This window comes from Hirundo rustica, chromosome 5 (genome assembly GCF_015227805.2).
Source record: "Hirundo rustica isolate bHirRus1 chromosome 5, bHirRus1.pri.v3, whole genome shotgun sequence".
Classification (NCBI taxonomy): Eukaryota; Metazoa; Chordata; class Aves; order Passeriformes; family Hirundinidae; genus Hirundo; species Hirundo rustica.
The window spans coordinates 19456420-19481841 of NC_053454.1; the positions used below are offsets into that span (position 1 = coordinate 19456420).

At 42.2% G+C, this 25422-nt stretch overlaps 1 long non-coding RNA gene across 1 annotated transcript; it reads right to left on the reverse strand.

The window, feature by feature from the left end:
• Nucleotides 1-21629: 21629 nt before the first annotated feature.
• LOC120753472 (uncharacterized) lies at nucleotides 21630-22300 on the reverse strand. The gene is made up of 2 exons (XR_005701105.1): nucleotides 22196-22300; nucleotides 21630-21825 (listed from the first exon to the last, which is right to left on the reverse strand). It is a non-coding gene; the product is annotated as an uncharacterized LOC120753472 (long non-coding RNA).
• Between the last annotated feature and the right edge of the window lie 3122 nt (nucleotides 22301-25422).

Sequence of the window (25422 nt, forward strand, 5' to 3'; positions counted from 1 at the left end):
CCAAATATGTAAACCAAAAAAGTTCCTATTTGTCACTCTGTTAATACAACTTCAGCTGCAGACTTAAGTAAAAATATTTTTAAATATTTTTTAAGTTCTGTAATGTGTGCGCCTCCTCAAAAAACACCACAATACCACCAAAAAGCAATGAAGAATATTTTTACAATCCTAATTTTCTTCTCAATCGCTTGTCATAAAATTGTAAAAAACTATCACTTTTTTTTACCTGTTTTTTGCAAGGTAAATTAAAAACTCATGTCAGTATACTGAGCTTAATCCCTTTATTGAAGAAAACAGATGTCTATATTATGGTTTAGGAATGGTATTCTCCAATTCAGTACTCTCACTGAATCAATGTGCTGCTTGCTTTGCCCCCTCATCTCCCTCTGTCCCTCTCTCTGGAGAGGAGAAATTGGAGACACAAAAGGCAAAGATCACAGGGTGAGATAGAACAATTTACTGGAAAGAGAAAAGAGGTAAGAAAACAAACAGTAACAGCAACAATGCTAATGACACAGACTACAAGAAAGAGGCAAGTAATTCACACACAAACAACAATACCCAAGGCTCCCTATGTCTCCCCCCTATAAATTAGAAGGGACTCTTTTCCTGCTTCAGGCAATGGTGTGAAGCGGTTTGCAAGCGACTATAAAAATTAACCCTGTTCTGACCAGAACCAAGACACTGTAAAAAGAATTTCACAGCTGGGTTTTCCTGATGTCAAAAGAGAAAAATTGCATATATATTTCTATGCAAGATTTTAAGATATTTTGTGACACTTCATATTTAAAAAAATTAAGTGATATTATTGACTGAACTCACCAATACCCACTGTTTATTGAACTACCGCAAAATTAACAGCAGGTACTGTAAATTTTGTAATATTTACAAAAACAACAGTGTGAAGTGTCTTCCGAACAACTTCTTACCTCGTAGATATTTGAATGTAGGTCACATGTTACCAAAACAGGTAAAATAAAACTCCTTAACACCACAGCATTAAGAAGCAGTCATTCTCATTCTGTGCGGGATACCTGGGGAATATTTTCAAGCCTGTTGTGCATAGCAAGTACAGAAAAGGTCATGTTTATGCACTGTAATGTATATACATCTTCACTGTTTTTCCTGGAAAACACATACAGATGATAATTTCACCAAAATTATTAAGTATTCTCCCTCTCACTGATGAATGCAATCCCTCTCCTGGGTGTCCCTCAGGTGGTCCTTGATTCTCAACCCCAGAGTTTTACCTGACAACTTGATGAACTCAGTGTTACTTCCCAAATGTGGAAGTGAATTGATATTACTAGACTGATTCATTATTTTGCATACTCTTCTTGGTGGGTGTTGAATGTAGTGTTGCAGAACGAGCATTGTGAGGTTCCATAGGCTTGTGGTTTATCAGAATAAACATTGTATCTTTCCACCAGCTTAAAAAACTAGTTCATCTGGCAACAACAAAAGTTTTTTTCCTTGGCAAAGTGGAGATTCTGAGTACTGCGTAGGAGTAGTTGTTGTAAATTCCCAAACCTCATGATGAAGATTGCAGTATTACGATTGTCACCTAACCTAGTAGTCACTGTTCCTAGCCTAAACATAAGGTGTCACAGTGTCCAGTTCGCGCTGACCCGCGCGGCCACAGGCTAGCTCAGGGTCTCACTGTGGCAACGTGGTAAGGTCGGAGCGACAGGCTAAGCGTGCCGCTTCCTCCCTGTGGGAATTTGGATCCCACCGTCAGCGACGGGCACGCAGATGATGTAAGCGACTTCAGCAGCTAATGAAAGGCGGACTCTCCCGAGCAGGATGTAACGTAGGTTTATTGAGGCAGAGGAAGCGCGGGGCTCTGCACGCTGCACCTGCTGCCCAGGAGAGACCCTGATGGCAGGCACGCGGCAGTTTTTAAGGGTGGGTGGAAATGGGGGTGGCGACAACCGGTCAGCCAGTCACAGGAATCGGGGGGTTAACCGGGGGTGTGAACCATAGAACTGGGGACCAACCACAAAATGATGGGAGGGGGTCTCCCGGGCCCCAGCCTATCACTCGGCACCCCTCCCGGAGTTTTCTAGAAGCCAGGGAAGGGTCTCTGAGTGACAGACAGGGCGACCATGACGAGAGAGGGGGGGAATTGACAGCGACAGGTGCAGGGAAGGGATGAATGACAGAAAACATCTGGTTTTACAGTAGACAAAACAACCTAACTCATAAGGGAAAACCGGTGCAGAACACAGGGGTATACAGTGGACCATTATAAAAATAACTTAAAAATCTTACAAAAATAACTTAATAAAAACAATTCTCACACCAACACATCTCCCCCTTTTTTGTTTTTTCAAGAGGAGTGGGACTGGAACGGAGGAGGGAGGTCAGTGATGCTGCGTTGGGTACCCCAGTCCATGCTCTTCTTCATCCGGATCTTCTCCGTCATCCTCCGGGGCCCCTTCCAGCACCTCCTCTAACTTCAGTCCTTCCTCCTCAGAGCTCTCCTCAGTTGGCACGATGATATGGTTGACTGAGGGGGAGTGTGTGGTGGCAGAAATTAAATTATACAATATCCTTTTAAGTAAACCGAACGCAAGCATAATTAATAACAAAATAAACAAACACAGCAACACAGTCTTTATGATGGATGAATCCCAGCTGGAGATTCCCCAATTAGCAAAGAGTCCGCTCAACCAGTCCTCGGTCTCCCTTTTGATGTTTCCCACCATCTCTCGCATCTTTTGGATGGTGGCATGGACGTCCTCGGCTTTCGATGTTAGGTTAAAACAGCACAGCCCCTCGAATTCCTCGCACCGGTGGCCATGCAAGAGAAGGAGGTAATCGATGGCTGCCCGGTTCTGAAGTGTCGCCTGCCTCGTAATTTCCTCTTCACTTAGGAGGTTTGACAGGGCCTCTGAAGTCAGATTGGCTTGTTTTGCCACCCAGCACTCTAGGTGGGCCAATTCACCTAGAGCCTTGGCAATGGCAACCCACAGTAAAAAGATTGCGATAGCTACACCTTTCGATTTGGTCCAATGTACAATTTTCGAATCACAATCAGGGTCCACTGCCTTCAAGTCTCTCTTTTGCACTGCCGAATCAGAAGAAATTTTTCTCTGCCAATTAGCAAGCGTAGTTTTGTTGGGGGAAAACAAGCCTAGTTTGCCCAGTGTACAAGGTCCTCCTAAGTGACGAGGGGGGATGCCAGCCCATGCCCGGTCACCACTGTCTTGGTTTTGAAAAGACAGGTGTCTGCTAAGGAGAGGCAGGCCTCTCTAGGAAATGAGGAATTTGAATCCTTCCCTCCGTGTTATTATAGTTTGGAAGATAAAAAAATAAAACTTTTCAGTCAGAGCTATGGGGAAAAGGAATAACAGTCCTTTACTAGTAAATATAACAGGACAGACAAAAAAAACCAACAGCAATTATAACAATAGTAGAACAGAACCAAGAACCCCGAGGGCAAACGGTGGAAGCTCCGGCGCTGATGGCTGGAAGCCGGGCGCGGTGGGCTGTCCTCGGCAGGCAGGGGGTGTCCTCGGCAGGCAGAGGTGGCAGTGCCGGAGAAGCCGCAGCGGCGGGACCCGGTCTCACCCAAAATCCAGCAGGATAGCGAAGAAACTCCGAATTCCTGGATACTCCAACAGATGGTAGAATTCCCAGGACCAGACTCCTTCGTTAACCGTGGACTCCAGCAGCCGTGGCCCGATCCATGCTCCCCCCCTGGAAGAAGAAAGAAAAGCCGCGAGATCCCCCCACCCTCCGCTCTCTCCGGGAGCTTTTTTCCCTCCCCCAAAACTAAGTTATCAGTTCTTTTGTCCACGTTAAGCACTCAGCACTTAGTCTCCTAGCAACTTGGGAGGGGGGAAAAAATTCTACAGGAGACTTAAACCCCAACAACCACAAATAAGAAAAACACCCTTTGGGAGGGACCAGGGTTTATTATCGAAAATGGTGGGCCAGACGACTTCCACTGTCTCCTCACACCAGTCGTCCGGCATGTTGTTACTTGGGTGGATCTGTCGATAATTTTGTTCCCGTCCCTTAGGGGGACTTAATACAAAATGACGCGTTAACAGAACCTAACAATTCCAACTCAGGAGGATCAGAACTTAATGGGGGAAGGGTACTATAATACTGGTGCCAAAGGTAAAACGGATTTTTATTGGGGTAGGTAACTTCTTTAACGACATTAAAATTAAAAGACAAATCGTAATAGGTAGACCGGACCTGGTTCACCGATTTTACAAGTTGGAGGAGCTTTTGTGGGAACTCCTCAGGCTTAAACGGGATCCCCACAAGGCAGGTTGACAGGGGGCTGTCTGCCGAGGTGGCCGACAAGCAGATGTGGTCCTGCCCCATTGCTTTGGCCAGGGTGGTCCAGACGTTTGCTTTCGGCTGGGGCACCAACCATCCAACGACTGAGAGACACAGGCTGAGCGATATCAGGACTCTGAGGGTTAGGTGGAATTTCCTCGGAGTGGGGAATCCGGTCTGGGTGGTTGCCATGTTAAAACTAAAAAACACTAAACACAAAGTTATTCAGGGTAGGAACAGTAGGGGAAAGGAAACTCCGCCCAATGATGTTGACTCTGTTTCCTCTTTTGCCTCCACGCTGCGTCTGCTACCTGCGGACTGATGACTGTTTTGGATCCTGAGCCCTTAGGGACGTAGGGCTTCACCCACTTGGATGGAATCCACCTTGGTCCCGTGGGGGTGGACACACAAGCGTATCCACGTCCCCATGTAACCAGGTCATGTGGCCCTTCCGGACTCAGGATCCCTGACCATGACCGGGGGCCTTTCTCGGATGGAGAACAAGGAGCTCGCCCCGAAGTGCCTTATGATTGGTGGATTGAGACCTTCAAAGGAACAGTTCAAAAAGTTGATGGTAAAAAGTGCCCTGGCCAGTCTGACCGCTGGTGTTTCTGCTTTGAGGACCCGCTGCTGTTGATGTAGAACTCTTTTGATGGTACCATGGGTCCTCTCAACCATGGCTTGACCTGTGGGGGAGTGGGGGATGCCGGTCTTGTGCTCCACCCCCCATTGCTGCAGGAAGCTGCAGAGCTCCCTGGACTTGTACGCCGGGCCGTTGTCAGTTTTGAGTTCCTTCGGGATGCCCAGGAAGGAGAAAGCGTGGATGAGGTGTTTAATGACATCCCCTGCTTTTTCCCCTGTGTGGGCAGAAGCGAACACAGCCCCGGAAAATGTGTCTACGGACACATGTACATACTTTTGGCGGCCGAATTGTGGGAAATGGGTGACATTGGTTTGCCACACCTCACAGCTTCTCAGCCCCCGGGGGTTAACCCCCGCATGCAAGGTTGGCACTGCATGCTGGGAGCAGGACGGACACGCGGCCACAATTGCCTTGGCCTGTTCCCGTGTTAGGTGGAAACGGCAAACAAGGCCAGGCGCATTCTGATGAAAAAGTTGATGACTGAGTTTTGCCTGCTCAAAGATGTTCGGCAGGGGGGGCCATCTCGGCAGGGGCAGCGAGGGCATCTGCCTTCCTGTTTCCCTCCGCGATGAACCCCGGCAATTCGGTGTGTGACCTAGTGTGCATCACAAAGAAAGGTTGCTCTCGGTGGGAGACTAACTTGACTAATTTCGAGAGCAATTCATACAATGCAATGTGGGACACTTCTTGAAGGATGGCCTGTTCCGCTCTGGACACCACCCCCGCTACATATGCGGAGTCTGTAACCAAATGGAAAGGTTCGGGAAACCTCTCAAAGGCCCTAACGACTGCGGCCAACTCAGCAACCTGAGGTGATCCTTCCACCTCAGCTACATCAGCCTCCCACTGCTGAGTTTGAGGGTCCTTCCAAGTCAAAACTGACTTGTGGGACCTTCCGGACGCGTCAGTGAAAACGGTTAAGGCTTTGAGTGACCTTCTGCTGCGAACCTCTTTTAATGAAAATACAAATTTGACGTCCTGATTAAAAATTTTGTAGGCAGGCCGATGAATTGAAATTTGCCCAGTAAAGGAATCCAGAGCGAACTGTAAAGCTTCATTCTCTTGAAGCAGGTGTTCCAACATTGACTTTGAAATTTGGCCCGATCTCAACCCGATTGGGATGTGAATACACACAAAGTCACAACCGGCCAGTTCTCTGATCCGGAACCTTGCTTTCCGGATCAGCTCAGCCACTAACTCCTGAGGCCGGGTCATCCTTTTGGACCTCTGATGGCTCAGGAAGACCCACTCTATGATGGAGAGTGGATCTTTCCCGTCTCGGTCCTTTTTCGGGATGTCTTTCCACTGAAAGATCATCCCATGGAGGTGCGGCAACTTTCCCAATATAATAAATTTGAAAGGCAGCTCGGGGTCAAATCGATGAGCCTGCCTTGAGGACATAGCATCCTGAATTCTTTCCAGAGCCTTTTTCGCTTCTGGGGTAAGGGCCCTAGGAGAACTGAGCTCCTCTCCCCCTTTCAATAAATTGAAAAGGGGGGCTAGGTGGTCAAACCTAGCCAGGGCCTTACCCAATTCAAAGCCCCACACAGCTGGTGGACATCCGCGAGGGAACTTACCTTTGTTTTGATGGCCAATTTCTGCGGAACAATGGTCTGCTTGCCGATTTCCAGCCCGAGGTACTTCCAGGGTGGCATCCGTTGAACCTTCTCCTCCTGCAGCTCGAAACCTGCAGCAATCAATGCATTGATTGTCAGGTCAAGCGCATGTGTGAGCACATCGTCAGTCGGGGCGCACACCAGGACATCATCCATATAATGATGGATGATGGCCTGTCCCGCGGCTGCGCGGACAGGGGACAACAAGGAGGCAACATACCACTGGCAGATGACTGGGCTGTTTTTCATCCCCTGAGGGAGTACCCACCAGTGATAGCGCTTCCTTGGGGCTTCTCGGTTGATGGTGGGAACCGAGAATGCAAAACGTGGGGCATCATCCGGGTGAAGAGGAATTTGGAAAAAGCTATCCTTGATGTCAATGATAGCTAATTTCCAATTTTCGGGGAGCATAGTTGGGGAAGGCATTCCCGGTTGGAGAGATCCCATGTCCTCAATCACATTGTTAATTTGGCGGACGTCCTGGAGGAGGCGCCACTTGTCTTTCCCCGGTTTCTGAATCACAAAAACCGGAGAATTCCAAGGGCTATCTGTTTCCACAATGTGTCCTTTTCTTAACTGCTCCTCCACAAGCTCCTCGAGCGCTTTTAATTTTTGTTTAGAAAGTGGCCATTGCTCCACCCAAACTGGATTATCTGTGAGCCAATTTAGTTTTTTGGTGGGACGCTCTTCAATGGTCGCTGTGGAAATGTCCACTGAGGGGTCGGGTATGTCAATCTTGACCCCCCCATTGAGCCATGAGATCCCTTCCAAGCAAAGGTTCCTTATAATTTAAAACAAAAGGGTGAATATTTGCCAATTGCCCCTTAATTTGTACCACGCTCTTTGACTGTCTTGCCAATTGAAGCCCTCCAACACCCTGGACGTGTCCAGCCACGTCCTGCAAAGCCCAATGTGACGGCCAATCCTGGGCTGGCACGATCGTCACATCTGCCCCGGTGTCCAAAAGAGCTGTGATGTTAAGTGTCTCCCCGCCCACCGTGAATTCGCATTCTACCCGGGGCCTTTCTCCAGTGATGGCTTGCACAGGGCAAGCCATCGGGACCATTGATGTGTTGCTTGGTCCCCGGGTAGTGATGATCTGTGCGATAATTTGACCTTTAGGAAGAAAGGTCGGTGGATGGGTGCATCGCAGCCAGAGAACGAGATTCTCAGGGTTGTTGGTTAAAATCCCTGGGAGAATCTCGATCTCTTGCGGGGTGTACTTACAATCCCCGATGACAACAAGTTCCTTCCCTTGGACTGGCCAGGTGCTTTGCTCCTTTAGGTTTACCGACAGGAAGGTCCAATCCACGCTTTTCAGGTGCAAGGCTTTGGTGAGCTCCAACCTGAAAGGTTCCTCATTCGAAGATGTTATTAGAATATGTTTTAACAGGTCATGGTCAGTTAAAATTGTCTCGTCCGGTAAGTCACGTCCAGTGGAAATGTCTGTATTTGGCAGCGTTTCATCGGCACTTGTTCTTTCTTTCCCCTCCCCCACTGCCTGGCCCGCCCTATTTGTGTCGGACCTGCGCTCCTCCCTCAGTTTAACTGGCGGGAGTTATCTCCCGTCCCTCCCACTCTCCCACTTCCCCCACCTCCCCCTTTTTTCTTTTTCAACAGTTCGATGTCGTCCCTCAGTGGGCAATTATTGGGCTCCCGACAGATGATACACTTGTTTCTTTGGGGAGCATACGGCCTGTGAATGTGTTCTTGCTGGGTGCCAGATATTGCAGCCACTCTAGGTGTTGGTGATTTGGCGTCCCGGTCATTACCCTGCATGTAGGGGACCTTGAGCTGGCACACCTGGAGCATATCCTGGATGGTCGGAGGAGGGTCTAAAGGGAGACTAAGAATTGCAGTCCTGCACAAATTGTTCACATTTGCGAACACCATCTCCCTTAGGATCCCTTCTCTCACGGCCACTTCTGATACTTGGACTTCAATTGCTCGGGTGAGCTGCTCCACAAACTTAGTAAAAGCCTCTTTGGTCCCCTGCACAATCTTATAATATGGAATGACCGGGCCATCTGGCACCATGCTGAAAAAGGCTGTGACCGCATGCTCCCTGATGGTCTGGAGGGCTTTGATTAGAATGCTTGACGCTTGGTCTGTCGGATCCGTCCACCTTCTCTCACCCATGAGGTGTTCCAGGGTGAGGGCATTCCCATTTTCATCAATCGCAGTCTCTGGATCTGTGAGGAGACTTGGCAAGGCCTCCCTAAGCAGCTGTCTACATGCTGCCTACCATAGCTTGAACTCAGTGGAGTCCAGGAGGCAGGAGAACAGCTGCCTAAGGTCAGCTGGGATGACAACAGCAGCTTTGAGATTAGAGCGGAGCAAGCCCCTAAAATAGGGGCTGTCCCGCCGATAATCCCGATGAGCCTTGCAGAGGTCTCTGATGGTGGCCTGAGAAAATGGGTGGTGGACTGCTCGAACATTGTGCCCTCCTCGGGAGCCCTTGTAGACAACTGGGGACACTGAGAGAACAGGGGAAGGCTGATGCATCCGTGCAGGCTCAGGCCCTGGCCTCGCCCCCTCTGGGCCCAGACCGTGGGAACCAGAAGGGGGAACATGGGAACCAGGAGGGGGAGCGTGGGAACCGGAAGCCCAGGAGGCAGGTCTTCCGGCAGGGGGCGTGGTTTGGGAACCCGATGATGTGATGTGGGCATTCCCATGGGAGGAGTAGCTGGGAGGAGCTGAGGGTGGAGTCCTTGAAGAGGGAGGAGGCATGGGCAGAGTCTTTTGGGGGATAGGAGGGGCCGAGGAGAGGAAGGGGTTGGGCTTATCAAGGGCAGGAAGAAAGGGATTGAAGGAAGGAGGATAGGGGGATGGGGAGGACTGTGCCATGTGGTCTCCTCCATCTTGGGGATAAGGGGTAGGGGAGCCATTTTGTGGTGTGGAATCCTCAGCTAAACTAAATCGAACTCGGGGTCTGTTAACTGGGGAAAATGGGGAAGGGTGGAATTCTCGAGCAGCCCAGCCAGGGCTGACTGAGAAGCCCCGAGCAGTCTGGCTAGGACTGCCTGGGCGGGGGGATCAGGGAGTCCTTAGGGGGCCTGAGCTGGCAGGCTGAACCCCTGCTGCTCCCTTAAGGACTTCCTTCTGGGGACGAGGAGAAAGAGCAGGGGGACAAGGAGAACAGGGGGCAGTTTGTCTTGGGGCTGGCTGTTTCTGCACTTTCTTGTTCATTTTTGTAACAGCACCTGAAAGCTGTGAAGCCAAATTAAGAAATTTTGAAGCATGTTTGTCCCCCGAGAGAGCCAAATTATTAATTTTATTAATCACAGCCTGCCAAAATTTGGAGCTGTAAATTTGCTCCGGGGACGTGTGAGGGAAGTGCAGGAACACCCACCTGACAAACCTTTTGAGCTCGCCTTTTGAAATTTTTAAATGGGCAAGTTCAACAACAGAATTAAAACTATAATACAATCCTTTCTGAGCGGCTGAGAGGCTACCACCCATGTCTCTCACAATTCGTTTCTGCCGCTCACCGACTAACACCCAGGCAAAATCAAAATGAAACTTAAAACAAACCGCGGGTTAAACCTCCTAAAACCGGGTAATTTTTTCCCAAAACCAGTCCCGGGGAGCCGCGATGAAATTAAAATGCAGTGTCCTAAAACTCTCGGGAACTGCCGCCCGCCCAACTACTGCTTTTAACTTAAAATTTAAAAACGAAAGAGAAAGTAAAACAGTTCCGAGGAAAGTTTTCCGCGGGGGAATGGGGAAAACCGCCACCCCCCGAGCCGCGTGGCTTGGGATCCCCCCCACTCCTGGGGGATCCCTTTCCGAAATAGGGTCTTCTTCCCGAAGCACCCTTCCCAAAAAGTAAGTGCCCTCACGAAGAGCAACTTACCCCCTCCTGGAACAAGACGAAACCTGGGGTTGTCGGTATTAGCTGCCTGAAGTGGACCCAGTGGGTACTCCGGGTTGAACACTTCTCCCCCGGGAGCGTGATCTCTAAGAGCCACTGCAGCCAGGGGTAGTGGGGCGTCCAAAGATTTCTTCGGCTGTCCGACAGCCTAAATCCGTGCCGCGTGGTCTGCCTCGTGTCCTGAGGGTGGGGGCCCCACGCTGGACGCCAGACCGCTGTCACAGTGTCCAGTTCGCGCTGACCCACGCGGCCACAGGCTAGCTCAGGGTCTCACTGTGGCAACGTGGTAAGGTCAGAGCGACAGGCTAAGCGTGCCGCTTCCTCCCTGTGGGAATTTGGATCCCACCGTCAGCGACGGGCACGCAGATGACGTAAGCGACTTCGGCAGCTAATGAAAGGCAGACTCTCCCGAGCAGGATGTAACGTAGGTTTATTGAGGCAGAGGAAGCGCGGGGCTCTGCACTCTGCACCTGCTGCCCAGGAGAGACCCTGATGGCAGGCACGCGGCAGTTTTTAAGGGGGGGTGGAAATGGGGGTGGCGACAACCGGTCAGCCAGTCACAGGAATCGGGGGGTTAACAGGGGGTGTGAACCATGGAACTGGGGACCAACCACAAAATGATGGGAGGGGGTCTCCCAGGCCCCAGCCTATCACTCGGCACCCCTCCCGGAGTTTTCTAGAAGCCAGGGAAGGGTCTCTGAGTGACAGACAGGGCGACCACGAGGAGAGAGGGGGGGAATTGACAGCGACAGGTGCAGGGAAGGGATGAATGACAGAAAACATCTGGTTTTACAGTAGACAAAACAACCTAACTCAAAAGGGAAAACCAATGCAGAACACAGGGGTATACAGTGGACCATTATAAAAATAACTTAATCTTACAAAAATAACTTAATAAAAACAATTCTCACACCACCACAATAAAGAAACAATTAAATACATTAAAATTAGAAAAAACCTCCATATTCAATGTAAATAAATTCAAATTCCAAATACTATTTCTTATTATACTTGATTTTTTAAAAAATATTCTTAGTTTTAGGAAATTGTTTTTCCTATAATGCAGAAAGTTACCACAATTTGCAGAAAAATAAGAAATCCTGTAAGAAAGTCCCATCAGCAGTAAAAGTAAAATCTAGGTCATATGACTTTGCTTTTTTAATTGCTGCCTACAACTTTAATAGCATCAAGATGCACACAAGCAAACATATATGCATACACATAGGCAGGCACATGTGTATTTATATATTTTGATACTGGACAGTTTAATTTTTTGGAAAACATCCTGTTAATTTTTTTGAGTTAGTCTCAAAAAATATGTAAAACATTTTTCCTTTCTTTTCTCATCCAGAAGCTATAACTTTCACCAGGAATTTTATTATCTCATAGGGTAAGTTCTGGAGTAGACTTCCCAACTCTGAATTCATCAATACAAATCAAATGTTATTACTTTCTGATAAATGCCCTCTCTATGTGATCAGTGCAAAATAAACAGTTTATGTCATGCATGTGATTCAAATAATGTTGATAAATAGACTTATTTTAACTGTACGTACAAGGGATTCCCATATTTTTGATCTCTCCTCAATAGAAACCTGCATGTCTTACTACACCAACTGAAATCAGTGGAAAGATTTTCAGGTATTTCAGTTTATACTAAAACCAGTATTTTGAATCCACTGCAAATAAAGGCATATAATATTAGCAATGGAAACAGGAAAAAACTGTGTACTTGAGCATAGTAAAACTTGGAGAAAAGGTATTTGTGCCTTCAAAAGTGACTCAAAACTGTCTCACTGAGCAGTATCCAAATGGCTTTCTCTTCTGATAGTAGTTAGATACATCTGTTAATTAGAGCTTCTTTGAAACCATGATCCTGGATGATCTGTAAGCAGTACAGGTATTTTTAAGCCCAGGTTTTACTTAGATTACTTTGAAAGTTGTGGTGGTGCAGAACCGTTTTATTAGGTTTTTATAAGAAGTTTACGTTATGGTTCATTTCACTGTATCCCCAATTCTGTATCCCTTTTGTGTTGTCTGTGTAATAAGGTGTTGTGCGTCAGTCCTCCCACTCCTCACCTGACTTGTAACATCCCCTCTGCCCCAACCCCCCTCTCTGGGGCAGCTCGTCTATCACTTTGAGGAACCCTCCCAGGTTGCGAAATCTCAGGGAGAGGGCTTCAGGTGATAGGCCCCCTGGGGGGAATTCCTTTAGCTCTGGATATTAGTGGTCTGAGGCTTGGGGGTGGGCACACCTTGCTACCCCCTGAATCCCCTGATTTGTTATTTTGTTGTGTCCTCTCTGGAACCCCTCCCCCACTTATAGGGGGTAGGAGGGAGGAAAAAACTCTCTCAGCCTCTCAGCCGCTCAGCTCGGAGCTCTGAGCCTCTCTGCTCCTCAACTCTGGAGCTAATAAACACCTTTTAACCTGCTAAGCTGAGAGCCAGCCTTTTCTCTTCTGCCGCTGTTGGCTGTCACGACACAATTGGGTCCAGCTGCTAAGCCGAGAAGCCGAAACGAACCGGGACCCTTCTGTGGCTGTGTTGACTCGAGCTAGCCGGAGGTCATCTCCCGCCCGGTGCGGGACGGAACCAGACACAGAAAGTAGGCTCATATGACATTATACTTCATCATTGATGCAGGCAAGTTAAGATTTGCTTTTTATGTTAGTACTTTACCAAGGAATCCAAATATAAAGTTGGCAATCAATTTATTTTTTTGTTCTCAGATTTTCTAAATATATTCACTAAAAAAAGGATCCTTTGGGTGTAAAGAATATTTGGGTGATACAAAAAACCCTGTACTTTATTAATTTTGACATCAGTTTAATATGCAGACTAACAGTTCTTGAATTCATGTGTTTTGGAATATTATGATGTCTTGTTAGAATGACCAGCCAACTGATTTAGACATCACTTCCTCCCAAAAACTGGCTTGAAAAGTGAAAAAACCCCAGTTTAAATCTATATATCAAATGACTAAGGATAACTCCAGGAGAAGAAAGAAGTACTGGTTAGATGATATCTGCTGTCACGAATGTAGGAGGATACAGTTTCATATGGTGTCCTTAACTATTCAAAAACTGAAATAAATTCAGGTTTTGAATCTGGAAATTTTGGCTGCTAATCTGTATAATAAAATATTCCAGTTTTAGACAGGCACTCTCACATATCTTTCTGGCTTGCAGCAACTAACTTCTCAACTGTCTTACTGCTTACAAAACTAACGCTCTTATTCAAGATAATGTTCATGGTTTCATAATTATCCTCAAGACACTTCCAGAATAAAAAGTAAATGTAATCTAGGTCTCTCTCATTTTAACTCAAACCCAGAGACCCTTATGTGTTTTAATAACAGCAGAATTGAGTAGAGAGTTAAAGAAAGAAAGAATAAAGTATTTTAATTCAAATGTAAAGTTCTGCTCATACTGACCTTCAAGAATTAGAATTTACTTACATAACCAGGGTGACACATTCACAGTATTATGGAACAGTCCGTAGAAAACTAATCTAATTTTGTAGCTTAAAACATGAACAAACTGGTGCATTCACAACTAAACTGACATGACTGAGTGCCACATGGTTTAGAAATTGGGTACATCCCAAGCTATGCTTAATCTAAACAGGAATATATATATATATTTTTTTTAATTTAAGATAGCAGAAAGAAACTCAGCAGAGACATATAGGTATAAATCAAAGTGTTCAAAAAGATGAAGAAATTTTGCAGATCTAGAGAGCGGAGGCCTTGCTGAAATTAACCAGTGATATGAACTAGGGCAAAAAAACAGGAAGATGTTCCTGTATATTACAGGTAATTTATTATGAATCATAGGTCTATCTAGCTTAAATAAAGCAAAATATTAACCTTGTCCTCTCCTAGGCTGTTTACTATATTTAAATTTCTCCATTTCAAAGCAAAAAAAAAAAAAAAAAAGAAAAAAAAATCAGCAAAATTAAAAATGAAAACACTGGAAAAGCTTGTTTGCAGTTTCAGTGGGAAGGGACTAGTTGTTGTTCTATCACCATTCATATTTCTGGCCAATCCTGTAAACTTCAAAGTTTCTACACAGTCTCTAATAAAAACACCCCACAATTCCCTATTAAATGTTCATTTACGTGCAATGCAGAAAACATCACAAATGAAATTTGAAACTTTTCCCTTGTTTTCAGATCAAAGTAGTCAGGAAATTTTGTATATTTAGTCTTTTGTTAGTTGTCTAAATGCAGAATTTCATCATAATGGCAAGATTTTTAATTCTGCACATGCTTATAGCCATGCAACATCAAATAATCCATCACAGATATTTTCTTAATTTGTAGCAGAACTCTTCAGGTTTTGAGAGAAATATCAGGCTGCTCATTCTTTTACAGATCCTTCAGATGCTATGAGTAACTTGGCAGTCTAGAATCATGAGTCTTACTTTTATATCCAGACAATATTTAATCAACTGATAACTCTCTGCTCGTGAAGCAGAAGTCTTTAACCTATATATATATGTTATGGTATGGATCTCTTGGACATAGTACAAAATGTCTTATATAACAGAAGTTGCATTTCTTGTAGCAATCTTTTCCTAACTAATACAGAAAATTCAAGTAAATAATGTAAGAAAATATCATCATCCTTTCATCACTGGTAAAAATCCCAGTTAAAAGTAGCATAATAACAAATAAAGACAATAACTGTAGGATATGTATCACTTTAGGTGACAATAGCTTTTCTTGTGCATCTCTAAGACACTCTTGTGGACTACACACCTTAATTGTCGAGAACTCCGGAATATGTAAAATTGTGTATCCAAGCATCTGTAGATCATTTGAATCAGTAAGTAGTCAGAGGATCATGATTTCCAGTGCTGATTCTTTGACATGGCATTTGGAGGAACTGAAAGGAAACTATCATCTTATGAGGGAAAATCAGAACTATATAAGCTGAAAAATAGACCCCAATATTTTGACAAAAAGAAAGACATGCCAGAGGAATGATCAATTGCCACATTAATGGTTTCTCTTATTGTTTCTTAAATATGGGGGAAAACAGAGCATCCTTTTATCCATGCAATTATGCAAATGACAATTGTATTGTATTTTGAAGTTCAACATCTGAATGTAAAAATATAAGACAGATGTGAATAAATGCTGTTTGAAAAGTTCTCATAAATGCTTTATGTGATTTTAGTTGCAAGCTGTAAATGGTATGAAGGAAAAAAAAAAAAAAAAGATAATTAAACTGTGAATAGTAATAAATAAGAGTACTTACATTGGATTATGTTGTGACTAAATATACCATAAATCTGTTGCTTACATTGATTGAGCCATGAATGTCTGTTACCATAAATGAGCCCATAAAAAATACTTCACACATTAAGACTAAATTACTCACTGATTAAACAGTTGCCACACTTTAGGCACCATTTCCCTCACTTAATTCAAATATTTCACAAATACAAATCTGCCATCAGTTTTAGAAGACAAAATGACTTCTTACACTGAATTAGCTGTGCAAAGAATATGCCATGGTGCATAATTTAGCTTGGATCCCATTAAAAAATATGCATAAGTAGGAATATTGCTCTTTCTCCTATCAAAACCCAACTCCTTGTGCTTACAGAAGGCATAGTATTTTGTTAAAAATACATGGTAGTCTCTGAAAATGAAACAAATCATTTAAGAACAATTCTGTGCTTAAAGTTTTTAATAGCATTCAGCAAAAACTCAGCAGTGAGTGATACCTGAACATAGAATCCCAGAACAGTTTGGGTTGGGAAGACTTACTGAAGAGCATTTAGTAGAAGCCCATGCTCAGGGAGAATTAAATAAGGGTGGTCAATACCTTCCCCAGTCAAGGTATGAATACCTCAAGGATGGAGCCTTTCATGCCTTCAAACTTTTTGAGAGTCTCTTTCATTATTTGATCAGTCCTCATAACAAGCCCCTCAAGATTTGAATCAAACTTCGCAATTTTTTTTAGATGTTAATAAGTAGATATAGATGCACAGGTAGTATTAAGTGATTACATTGCAAACGTTTCATGCTTGACTAACTTTTTTTTAAGGAAAAAGAGAAGACATTCCCAAGATAAATGGGCTGTCTGGACAATAGTCACCAGGAGTGAAGTCAGAACTGAACAATACCTGGTGGAAAAGAAATTCCTGCAGTGGGCAATAGAGACCACTGACTCATTGACCCCCCCCTACTCAAAATGGACCCTGGACTTGGATGGAGAGGAGGACTGGTGGACTGTGGACTAATCAGTATGAGAAGCAAGATATGCAACTAGCAGATACGTCCATGGTCCTATTTATAGAAAGAAACTTAATTTGTTCTGTAAGTGAGTTGCATGGATCTCCTTCTGAATCCATGTGTCCATATATGAAGAATATAGACAGTTTTATATAGAGTTTTTGGGTACTTTAATTTTAAATTCTGAAATTTCCATAGTGCTTTTCTTAACATACATCAACTAGACCTATATCATAGTAAATTAGCAACACAAATATTTTTAAAATGTTGTTTGGTTTGTTTAAGAACTACTGTACTTGACAAATAATTCATAAACATTTTGTCTCACAAAACTTATCAAAATAAGATATGGAAAGACTTGTCAAAGTATTTAAAAAAGAAGTCAGAATATTTTATTACACTATGAAAAAGAATTTGCCAATGGTTTTAAGACAGTCTTGCTAACATACAGCTATCAATTATTAAACACACTGCAAGCCAATATAATATATTTTGAAATTTATAGTTTGCTGCTTTTATACAAAGCTAGGAGTAAACTAGTAGAGAAAGATTTTTGTGACATTAAATATCCAAGTACTCTGTAAATTTTAATCTAGTTTTAATCCATGGGGCTAAGGATGCTGACAAAATTTAGGAGTGAGTTCAGAAAAAAAAAAGTAAACAATTTCAGTATATTCTGTCTGAGTCTCATTGAGTCCTTTAATTAGTTCTTAATTTCTAGAATCTTTGCTGAAAACAGAGAAACCACTAGTTAACTGAGAAACAGCAAGACAAGGAAAGGCAAAGCAAAATAATAATTTCCTGATACACCTGTGAATTATCACAACATCACGCTAAAAAATCGTGCCCTTGCAACTATCCTGTTCCTAGCACTGGAAAATAAGGAAATATTTTAGTGCATGTCATGTTCAGTGGAAGTAAGAAAATAAGTATTCTTTGATTTCTTCTGGTTAAAAACTAAGCAATACAAAAATGACTGTTTTAAAAGTATTGCTAAAAATCCTAGATGATGTGAGTAAAGATACAGGAAGATGCAAAATGGTCTTTTTTTACTGTAGCCCTGTTGGAGACTGAATGTTATAATTTAAGGCTTAAACATCTTCATGAAGGACCTTTGCTGAATAAAAAAAACCCCACAAACCTCCATTAGAAAAGGTGCAGAAAAGACCACCATGCCCTGAACAGGTCCAAAGTATTCTTGATGGAGATAAGATAATGACTCAGGTCTGGGATGTGTGACAAAAATACACTCACAGAGGGATCAAGCTTAGTGCCCTTGGGCTGGAGACGGCAGCCCCAGGGCTATCAGCTGCCAGGCTGGCACAGACCCTCACCCCAAGGGGTAGGGGAGGAGGGGTTTTGGGTGTGTGGTGAAAAAGCCTCTGGTCACAGGCAGAGAACACCCATCCTCCACCGTGCAGAGGAGCTCAGCTGAGGGCCCCTCACCCGGGAACAGCTTATCCACAGCAGAGGGGCCGACATGGCCCATCAAAGGCCCCCCGAGGTGTCCCCAGACCCTGCACCACACCATGATGCAATAGATCCACAGTGTTGCAAGGGACGGTGTCAAACCTGGCCCCCACAGGAGGCACCTGGGTGTTCCCACCTGGCCCAAAATGTTTATTAATCTCACTGGATTCTATACTTTCTGATGTGTCACCACAGCAGGGGACCCCCATCACCATGAAGACCAGCTGGAGGGAAGCAACGAGACCTCGTTGGGACCATGGGATGGGTGATTTGCTTCTACCTATTAATCCCTGTCACTCTCTCTCTGTCCTCCCAACCCCCATGCACTCTTCCTTTCTTTGTTGCTTGCTTCCTTTTCTCTTTTTTTTCCTCTGTCCAACCATACATATTAAATAAAATATATCAGGTCTCTTGACTCCAACGTGGTTTGGTTTTAATTACGTTTCTTTAGGTATATGTCCAACATTTTGGGTCCAATCTGTTTTATTCACAGAGGCTTAGTTTCCTTTGGTCTTCTGTGTTAAACAAGTTCATTATTTGCCCATACTAAATTTTGGTGCTCTACTCTCACATTTATTTAATTCAATTAGCATTGAAACAATTTTAAACATTTCACAAATTCCTTGCATCTCAATCTGACTGCAGCCATTTTATCTGATATTTCTACCTAAAAACACCTCCAAAAAATCAACTCATTGACCCCTTGGCTATATATTTTAGGGCTGTTATACTTTTCAGCACTGTGAACTATCTTGTCCTAGTTCTGCCATTTAGCAGAGCAAACAACAAACTGTGGTCTTAAAGGAGATTTTTTAGGAGCACTTAAGTTGCTGGAAGAGAGAAGACAGTGTGAAAATTACTTGGGTTGAATTCAAGAAAGTACTTTTTAAAAAGAAAAAGAACCTTCTGATCCAATTAGTAATTTTTATTTCTAAATATGTCATTATTATATTTTAGGCCTGAACTCTGGAATAAATATTATCAATACAGCTGGACTGATTTCATCAGTCCATTTCACCTCAACTGATGATCTGACCCTATCATATTAGATATCTATTTGTTCTCCCCTATTTATAAAATATTTTGAAATAACTAAATGTCATTCACATCAGATTGTAGCGGAATTCCTTTGGCTGATTTTTAGATGAGATTTTTCCTTAATTATCAGATTTAATTCTCTCAATTTCTGAAATTAATTATGTTTCTAAGAAGAAAGTAGACTTAAGAACTGATATCTCAGTAATTGAGAAAGCAAGGTTGATATCCTTCCTTTAGTATGTTTGTAGTTTTAACTAAATGGACTTGAAATAGTTTCCTACATTTAATTTTCACTGAAATTTAAGACACATCTACTCTGATACACTGTGAAAGCAAACACCTATGACAGAAGACCACACGGTGACTTTGGGGTTCTCAAAGAAGTTTCAGACAGAAAAAGCTAAATATCCAAGTCTAGGATGCATACAGTAGATTATGCTAGTTTACTGTCAGTGAAGAACAAAGCTGATGTCAGGTAAATATAGCACTAAGAAAGAGCCGGATTAAAATTGTCCTCTTAGGCATCTTGGATCTAGTGCCTGCTCCTGTCTGACAAGATAATGCATTAAAGGACGGAAAGTATGGCATTTTTATGACTAAGTGCAACTAAAACTAATTTCTTTGACAACTGTCCAGTTGCATATATTTCTGATATGCATAACTCCCCAAAGTTAGGTATAACATATTTAATAGAATCATGTCTTTGGCAAAACACATGAGGCACCATTTATCTTGGGGAGCTCCCCATTACTAGTCTGACAGCTTTACAGTTCTTTGGGAAATGAAGTATAACATCAGGTTACCAAGCAACTCCACAGCTTTTTAAAAGTACTTCTTAGAACTCAGTTGTTTCTCTTAATTGATTCAGTCCACATAATTTTGAACATAAATGGGACATCATGTTTAGAAATATGCTGCATAACTGCTTTCAGCTAACATGTCTTGCTACCTCTGCATATCTAAATCAAGCTCTGGCATATAAATGTCATATTGAAAGCAAATTTTATCATCTTCTTGAGTTGCATTGACATTTAATATATATAAATTATTTTGACAGTTCAAACTAGTCTGAAGCTGTCTGCCGACTGTCAGAAAATAACGTAAAAGGCTAAGTAGCAATTTCATTGTTCAAGTTTTATATGGAATAAGGTTTTAATTAGTCAGTCTGGCTTCTTAGTGAACTTGTGTTATAATACATCAGAACTAACAGGAAATATATCTCCTCATTGTAATCACATTGATATTTTTCTTGAGTCACTACACCTTTGACCAAGATACCATCTGACATAATCTCTGAATATCAGTGAAAAGTGTACCAGCATATCACAATTTATGAAGAGTAAACTACGCTTTATAATTCCTGACTTTTCTCCCCATTTCAGTAGAGGTAAATAACAAATAATGAAGTACTATATAGAAAGGCTAATTTTAAGGTTCTTTCCTCAGCATCACCTATGTTTCTTTCTTTATATACTTCCATATTTTTCAAAAATTTTAATACTTTTGAAATAAATAAATACATTATTAAAAAAAAAAAAAGAAAGAAACACAGACAGACCATCAACTACCAACATGTGTTGTCTCCTGGTATTTTAAACCCTCCTTTTCCTATATTACCTACTATTTTGTTGATTTGCTTCTTTTTTTGCCTTCTACCTTCCAGTCTGTCACTTCCTGAAATATTTATTTATTCATAATTTTGATTTTTATTAATTTATGCACAAGACAGCTTTCCTGCAACTGTGACTGGAAAAAAAGATGATTTTCTTGATCATCACTCTTTTTATTGTGCTCTATCAATTGTGATGTTGCTGAAGGTTTAAGTGTAAGATGAGCCTTTACTGATTTGATTCAGTAACTATCATTCAAGGTTAAAGGTTTTAGTCATGACTTAATGTGGGATCAAACTGTGGTCAGAACACAGATTTTCAGGCTCCAGGCAGTAGCTTGAAGCCTGTGGGAAAAGCCAAGTATGTAACTCTCACTTGGGCCTGGGAAATCATAAGGAAGTACCCAAAACAATCCTTGTAGATATCTTTTTCCTGACACTTGGTGTTTTTCAAAGCTGTTTACTGGTAAAGATGCTTACTGAGAGGCATTGGTCTGAAACAACCAACAATATTCATTGTACTGGAACACTGGATAAAAGAGCTTGTCTTTCAATAAACGTTTGCTATAATGCCCTCCAAAGAGGCCAGAGTTCACAGTATCATTATCTGAGCCATCCCGAATAGCACTGGTAACTTAAAACATAGAACATATTTTAAAACAGATGAAACAACTTCTTTCTTCTTTCAATGTGCATTACACTTATGAGACATGTTTTTTGTTTACTGCAACTTATACAAGTTCCTGTCTTGTGGAAGTCATACAGGTATTTTATATAAATTTATAGATGCACCAGACTGTGAGATAACCCCTTCAATGGGATAGACCTCTTTGCATGTCTCCTGTATGGACAATTTATTGGTCCACTCTTAGGTTACCGCAAACTTGAGTCCCAATGCTGTAGATGCTGTAGTACTCTGGTTTAGCACGAGTCCTGCTTCAGTGCTTTGCTGAGGAAGGCTACTTCACAGTGCCTCTGCTGCTCCTGGGACCACATACTTGATCACTAGTCAGGGAACCTCTCATTCTGTGGCCTGTGAAGCAACTTACTGTCTTAGAAATGATGACACCAGAATTGTGAGAGAATAGGAAGAAGGGATCACATAAGCAAATTTCACACTGTGTGAGACGCAGTGTATGGGACGTATTTTCTATGAATGCTTTCTTTCTACCCTGCATCATTTTACTTCTCATAAGAAACCCTTCCCTAATATTTCTCCTTTCTCTCAGATTTTTCTAACCCCTGTTTTGCACTTTCTTGTTGTTGTCATCATTGTCGAGATAGCCACAGCACTCAAGAGTTCTTCTTTAAAAATTGCAAGGGGCCTCAAGTATCAGTATCTTGTTACCTAAAATACCTTCTCTACATTGCAGTCCCATGTTATTTTAAAAATCTTTCCATACCTGTGCTATGTTGCAGTTCCATGAGTCACTCCACACAGCTCTGGCTCTTTCACTCCTTCTTCCTTCATTTCTAGCTCACTAACCCCTGCCCTTCCCCCTCACAGCTCAACCAGCAGACACTGACTAACTACTTCACCAACTAACTCACTCTTTTATCACCCATAGCTGTGAGGGCAAAACTGTTCCCACTCTTTTGTAATTAACACAGCTGCAACACATTAGGAGCAAGAGTGCTTTCAGCACTATCACTGTCTGTTCTCCCACATCTTGTCTGCTGGGAGATGGGTGTTGTTAGTTATTGTGCTTTGTGTATTATTATTGTGCATGCACTAAATGATAATCCAGGTACACATAAAATCTGGGTGGATGGAAATAGAAGGTATGGCAGAAGAGGATGAGAAATTGTCCTATAGAGATTCTGCCCCCACGTGTCCGTCCTGTTCCCCCCCACCCGCCAAGTGTTTAGGTGAGCTTTGTGTCTCCAACGGCATTGGACCCAGGAATCTATACAATCTATATCTATACCCTCTATATACCTGTATCTATCTATATTTAATGCTAATTGATCTGTTACTATACTTCATATTGCAACACACATTACTACTCTGTTAGCTCAAATATTACCATCAGTTCTGAATCTGCTTTCCTGTTTCTCCAACAAACCATACTATTCATTTATCTGTATCATTGAAGTTCATATCAATTTCAACCAGAACTAAAAAACTGAATTACTAAATCAAATTATTTGTGAATCGGTGCTTATGAAAATTCTTAATGAACACCAGATTTTTTAGAGATTAATTGGTTTTAACCAGAAATTAAGCCCAGCTGCACCCAGCCACTTTGATTTCTAAGGACCAAAAGGAATGCAAGAGGATTTATTTTTCTGTCAAACTACTACACCCTTAGTGCAACAAGGGGGAAGGCTCAAGATCTTGTCTACTACAGGACAGAAAGAAACCAAAGGCCTGACACTGCCCTTTTTCTTCTGTGGCACCATGAAAAAATATGGATCTTTGTTTTTATGAATACTTTTCTAACTTCTCAATATAACAATATTACAAAGCTGATGACCATAAAGTAATCATATAGTTAAGCACTGATGACTGGAGCCCTTAGTGATTCTTAGTCATTAAGGTCTCAGTGTTCAGACTTAAAAACTGTTTGATGAGAGACATCAAAGCCAAAGTGGGTTTGTCTGTCTTGTTTCTTCTCCAATTCCCCTTGTTTATATCTAATGCTTGTATGCTATTGTCTCTGTTCCCCAAATGGGGAGTGGGAGCTGATGTCTTATCTGCTCCCAATAATGCTTGTCTTGTTTTTCTTTTCTCTTGGTAGTCATTCAAGAAGTCATTGTTCTTGCATATTTATTAGGATGTCCCTGCCTATTTGCAGTACCTTGTGTTTATCTTGTATATATGTATGGCTACTTTTGTTTACTTTGGAGTCTGCTGTACAAAATCACACCTCTCTGATATTTTGGTGGTCACATTGGTCTCTATTCACACAGTAAATATATGTCTGGCTATAAAATTACAGCGTTACAGAATGTTTATATGTTGTTAGTTACACTATTTCAATACACTTAAATTCAAGATCAAGGCAAGCTAATACTAATAATATCCTGATTAGGACCTTTAGGGTCTACAGTTGTCAGAAGCCACTGCTTTGGCAAAAGATAAGTTACTGGCAGAGGAATTATGCTAGCCAGAAGATAATTTCTATTTCTCTTAACACATGTCCTTGTTAGAAAAGAATGCTAGTCGAAGTCATTTTACCAGTCAACTCAGGGATATCTTCTGAAAATATTTTACAGTGATAAAGGAGGTAACAGTATTAGTAACAGCAATGTATTATTTCAGAAAACCCACAATGTTTTTTTTTGTGCAAATATCTCCAAGGAAACTATCTTTCCTCTGAAATAAAAATAAATAAATAAATAATTTAAAAAAATCATCATCCTATCAGGAGCACTGAATGCTTGGGTGTTAGCAATATTTTTTGTTCCAGTAGTGCTCACCTAATCCAGACAGGTGGAAACAGTAGAAAATCAAATTTGAGTCATATTTTAAACATGGCGTTATTTCATCTGGAGTACACAAACCATAAAATGGTACTATTGTAACAGCAAAGAACTGACAGAATTACTTGTTTAGCCTTTAATAGATACTAAATATATAGTGTCAGAGACAATATAACATGAAATTTAATTCCAATTTGCTTAAACATCTGTAATAAAAAGAGGTCAGCACCTCTCATGTAGCTAAATGTGATTGGTGATCCCTAGGTTTATATTCAGAGAAATTCAGTAGTAATATTTTCCTGGACATAGGAAAGGTGTGACTTTAGCTTATTGCAACTGATAAATGTTTCAAGTATCTATCCTTTGATATAGGTATTCCAGTGTTTTTATATGATTTACCAGAACTCTGAGTTTACAAGTTTTCAGATGACCTTCAAGATTATTCATGTTTTCCTGAGCATCACAGCTTAAGTCAATGAAGACTTCTTACTCGCTCTTCTAATTAAACACCTTCACGTAGGAGCTTTCTGAGTTTATCACAAACTCTTCACCATCAAAAATTCATGATACAAAGAGAGATGATAGGGATTACATACAGCTGGGGTAGAGAGAGCAGAAGCAATGTGAGAAGAAAAACCTTTGAGGATCTGGATAATTGGCTGGTGAAGCTGCCGCTTTATACACTTCTCCATTATCCCAGAGGAAAGAACTGTATGACATAATTTTCTTCCTAACCAAGAGAAAAATCAGCCTCCAAAGCATTTCAAGGAGAAATCAAGTCTCCAAATCAAGAGAAATGAGGTCTTGAAACTGAGTTGTTGCAATAACCTTCCTGGATATTAGCAGTGAGCTTCTACTTGGCTCTTGGAGTCCATCCAGTTTTATCTTTATACAATTTAACACACCTTGCTTACATGCTTTTTCTTTTCACCAGTACACAGTCATTCAATTTTCTGCTTTTCTTTGTTATCACTAAACCCATTTCACCTCATTCACAAGGCTGCCTTCACTCTATCATGCTGTCTTCACTCTTCCATATCAGTTTTTATTCTAGAGCTGCAGACAATTGAGTCTGATTCTACTATTATGTGATTCCTGTAAACAAAAGCTTAATAAAACATAAGCACAAGACAGTGCTTATTTAGCCACTACACAAATTTAACTACAGATCAAACAAGTGAAAATAAGCTTAGTATAAGGCAAT